Consider the following 5,019-nt stretch of genomic DNA (forward strand, 5'->3'; position numbering starts at 1 on the left):
AAAAAAAAAAAAAAAAAAGTGATCATGGCACCTACAGCACAGTGGTTACAGTACCAGCCACATACACTGAGGCTGGGGGGCGGGGTTCAAAGCCAGCCTCGGCCCAGGGGCAGCTAAACAACAACGACAACTGCAACAAAAAATAGTCAGGCATTGTGGCAGACACCTGTAGTCCCAGCTACCGGGAGGCTGAGGCAAGAGACTCGCTTAAGCCCAGGAGTTTGAGGTTACTATGAGCTGTGATGCCACAACACTCTACCGAGAGTGACATAGTGAGACTCTGTCTCAAAAAAAAAAAAGTGATCATTTGTCCTCCCTCAGTTGCAAGGGAGAGACCCATTCCACTTTTTGGAATGTAAAAGTAAAAATAAAATAACAAAATAAAATATAAAATGCAATCATTACAAATAGATCCAGAAAATACAGAAATGATTAGACAAGGTCATTAAAGCGCTAATATAAATATGCTTAAAGATTTCAAGCAAATATACAAATAAAAGACATAAAAATTAACTAAATTGAAAACCATAATATTTAGAACAACAAAATATCTCAATTGGTTTAATAGGAGATGACATGGTACAGAATTAAAGATTTGGGAAGTTTTTTTTGGCAGCCCGAGGCCCCACAGCCACAGCTGAGCTAGAAGAAAGATGGCTGCAGCCGCGCGACAGGATTTGGCCCAGCTCATGAATTCGAGCGGCTCTCATAAAGATCTGGCTGGAAAGTATCGTCAGATCCTGGAAAAAGCTATTCAACTATCTGGAGCAGATCGACTAGAAGCTTTGAAAGCTTTTGTGGAAGCAACGGTAAATGAGAATGTTAGTCTCGTGATCTCTCGACAGTTGCTCACTGATTTCTGCACACATCACCCTAACCTGCCAGATAGCATAGCCAAAGAAATTTATCACTTCACCTTGGAAAAGATCCAGCCTAGAGTCATTTCATTTGAGGAACAGGTTGCTTCCATAAGACAGCAACTTGCATCCATATATGAAAAAGAAGAAGACTGGAGAAATGCAGCCCAAGTGTTGGTGGGAATTTCTTTGGAAACATGACAAAAACAGTACAATGTAGATTATAAGCTGGAGACTTATCTGAAGGTTGCTAGGCTATATTTGGAAGATGATGATCCAGTCCAGGCAGAGGCTTATATAAATCGAGCATCATTGCTTCAGAATGAATCAACCAATGAACAATTACAGATACATTATAAGGTATGCTATGCACGTGTTCTTGATTATAGAAGAAAATTCATTGAAGCTGCACAAAGGTACAATGAGCTCTCTTACAAGACAATAGTCCATGAGAGTGAAAGACTAGAGGCCTTAAAACATGCTTTCCACTGTACCATCTTAGCATCAGCAGGACAGCAGCATTCTCTTTTTAAGGATGAAAGGTGCCAGCAACTTGCTGCTTATGGGATCCTAGAAAAAATGTACCTAGACAGAATCATCAGAGGAAATCAACTTCAAGAATTTACTGCCATGCTGATGCCACACCAGAAAGCAACTACAGCTGATGGTTCCAGCATCCTGGACAGAGCTGTTATTGAACACAACTTGTTGTTTGCAAGCAAATTATATAATAATATTACCTTTGAAGAACTTGGAGCCCTTTTAGAGATCCCGGCAGCTAAAGCAGAAAAGATAGCATCTCAAATGATAACAGAAGGACATATGAATGGATTTATTGACCAGATTGATGGAATAGTTCATTTTGAAACACAAGAAGCCCTGCCAACATGGGATAAGCAGATCCAATCCCTTTGTTTCCAAGTGGATAACCTTTGGGAGAAAATCAGTCAAACAGCACCAGAATGAACAACACAAGCCATGGAAGCCCAGATGGCTCAGTGAATCCTCGCAGAACTTCTGTGCACACTACATCTTTTCCCATGTGCAGATTTATTTCACTCTCTCTCCAAAGCATTTGCATCATGTATTTCAATCCCTTTTGTGCTGGACTCCATTTGAAGAAGACATTATTAAAGCAGGAAGTACAAGCATTGAAAATATCTAGTTCCCATTTATGCAGGTCTCTGCATATTAAGCTATCTCAGATGTTTTGAAAGCTTTTTCTTTAAACAGAGTAGGTAAGAGATCTGTGGCTAAAAAGTTTGGGATCTGTGATAACTTTGTAGTCATGTAAAACTTAAGTGCTTTGTGCCTCTCCAAATGTGGTTATTCTAATAAATGGAGAAATGAGCCAAATAAATAAATAAATAAATAACTTTTAAAAAGATTTGGGAAGTTAAATACATAGCAATAAAAACTATCTAAACTGTAGCATGGAAACAAAAGGAAGAAAAATATAAATAGAAGTCCAGTGATAAGTATAGTAACATTATGGCTACTATTGACCTGCTGGAGACATGTCAAAAGGAGGATCATTTATTGGGTGATATCAGATCACCAAACCATGCTGATGTTGATGGTTAGACATCACCAGCAGATGGTATCAATGGTTGGGGTTCCTCAGTTGTTGAAGTTTTATTTTACCAAAACCTTTTGGAAGAACATTGTAATTTGAAATGTTTTTCTCCCCTTTTTAATTCATAAAAGGGTTGCTGCAGGGGTTGTAATCCTTCAGTGGTTATACAGGTCACTTTAATGCTGAGTTTTATAGAAGTATCATATACTATATTTTCCTCTGGTGCCTCTGCTATTCAGAATTTGGCCAGTTTCAGTAATGACAACATTGTTGGTTCTGTCAGCGTCTTTGACTTTGTCTTCTTCTTCCTCTGCAGATAACTGCACAAGTTCTTCTAATCCTTCTTTGGTTAACACTCTTTGATGACATCAATATGTTCTTCCACGTCTTCATCAAGCATGTTGGCAAACCCTTCTCTACTAACTTGTCTTGCTGTGTGAACAGTATTTTTTAACTTCTCCATCTATCCCCAGGAAGGTTTTAAAATGATACAAACCTCCATCCATAAGTTAATTCTTCCAATAGGCATGTGCAGTTCTGGTTTTTGGGGGGGTTTTGGTTTTTTTTTTTTGAGACAGAGCCTCAAGCTGTCCCCCTGGGTAGAGTGCCGTGGCATCACAGCTCACAGCAACCTCCAACTCCTGGGCTCAAGCAAGTCTCCTGCCTCAGCCTCCCAAGTAACTAGGACCACAGGCACCCGCCACAACGCCCAGCTATTTTTTGGTTGCAGCCATCATTGTTGTTTGGCGGGCCCAGGCTGGATTCGAACCTGCCACCTTAGGTGTATGTGGCTGGTGCCTTAGCCACTTGAGCCACAGGCACGGAGCCCAGTTCTGGTTTTAATTCCACATTCAATGTTATCATGTCAGCAATAGTGAATGATTTCCCACATTACATTATGTGCAGAGTAAGGATCTACATCAATTGCTGATCAGATGTGATCAAATACCAAGTTGGTGCATGTGATCCTGAAAAACCTGTGCATTCTTGACTTAGTGGAAATGGTATCACATTCTAGATACAGAAATGTAAAAAAATATATCTCAACATCCATAGCCTTGAGAGAGAAGGATCTGAAAAATATAATTATGCCATCCCAAACAAATTTTTAACCAAGTAATGATTCACTATGTCCAAAATCAACTTCCACTAATTATACCCAGAGATTGATAAATTCTGTTGCAAATCCTGTAGTACTCACTCCATTCTTTCCTAGAACCTCATAGTATGTTTGAACTTCCAGTATTTATAATCAGGACCACCACAAATCCCCCAATTAAAGGAGATGAAAAGCAATACAGCCCGTGTAGACTTTTATTCTAATGGATTTATAACATTCTATTTGGTCCAAGTGTCTTTTTTTAACAGAACTTATGCTCTAAATTCTACAATCCATGTGGTTATGAGACATATCTCAAATGTTTAATAAATGCTAGGGATAGATTTATTGTGCTCTGCTGAAATTTTAAGGAAATGCCTTCTCCCCATGAATTACATATAAATGGTTATTTGTAATGGAAAATGTCTATTTAATTTGTGAGATAACAATAACATTTTTGAGAAATTTTGTCATTTCTTGAGTAATTCTTACCTGCTCAGGCTCAGTACCCATAGCACAGTGGTTACAGCACCAGCCACATGGACCAAGGCTGGTGGGTTCTAACCCTGCCTGGGCCAGCTAAACAACGACAGCTGCAACAAGAAAATAGCTGGGTGTTGTGGCAGGCACCTGTAGTCCCAGCTACTTGGGAGGCTGAGGCAAGATAATCACTGAAGCCCAAGAGTTGGAGGTTGCTGTGACTTGTGATGCCACAACACTCTACTGAGGGCAACATAGTAAGACTCTGTCTCAAAAACAATAAAAATAAAAATAAAAATGTGTTTCAACATAAAGCATCCTGTATGAGTAATGCAGTTCAGCTCAGATGAGGTGGCTGACCAGAGACACCAGCCACCAGGCTGTTTCAGAAAGAAGGACAAGTTTTAAATGAAAAGGAAAAAGAAAAAAAATCATAGAATAATTTCATGGTGCAATTTCAAGTAATAAAGGCCAGAACCCCCCCCCCCAGAAATTCCACAGAAAGAAACTGCAGATAAAAGCAAGAAAAAGAAGATATCAGCAGAAGACAGAGAGACCTCTAGCTCAGGGAGAAGGATAGGTGGAATGGTTTGCTTCTCTCTCAACTGCATCTCTGACACTGGAAGGGCTCCCAGATTGCTGGAAAGAGTACCCACATGACCCCAGAGGCTGCTACCGCCAGTGAGCGTGAAACTAACTCCTTGTGGACAAGGCATAAAACTCCCAGCCACCCTGAGGCACTTTCCACCCCACAAACCTAAGCAGGTAAGGTAAAGCAGCCATATTGTTTCTCCACTCACAATACACCTGTGTCCTCTGCAGGGGTCTTCAAATACTCAGGTTTCACCCTGCTCATCTCCACACAAATATTTCCCAACTCTAGCCCAGACTGCAGGATCCACACGGGTCCTACAGGTCCCAGGTTATTTCTATGTCTCCAGAGTTCGCACATTCAGAGAAGATGCCCTCCCAACAAGACTGCTAGCTTTCTTCTATAAAGACTTTTC

The 5,019-nt window shown here is 40.3% G+C and overlaps 1 pseudogene; it reads left to right on the top strand.

Annotated features, from left to right (window-relative positions):
• Positions 1-653: 653 nt before the first annotated feature.
• Positions 654-1,859, top strand: LOC100965488 (annotated as a pseudogene).
• Positions 1,860-5,019: the final 3,160 nt, after the last annotated feature.

This window comes from Otolemur garnettii, unplaced genomic scaffold (genome assembly GCF_000181295.1).
Source record: "Otolemur garnettii isolate 467f Iridium unplaced genomic scaffold, OtoGar3 scaffold00606, whole genome shotgun sequence".
In the NCBI taxonomy this organism is placed as follows: domain Eukaryota; kingdom Metazoa; phylum Chordata; class Mammalia; order Primates; family Galagidae; genus Otolemur; species Otolemur garnettii.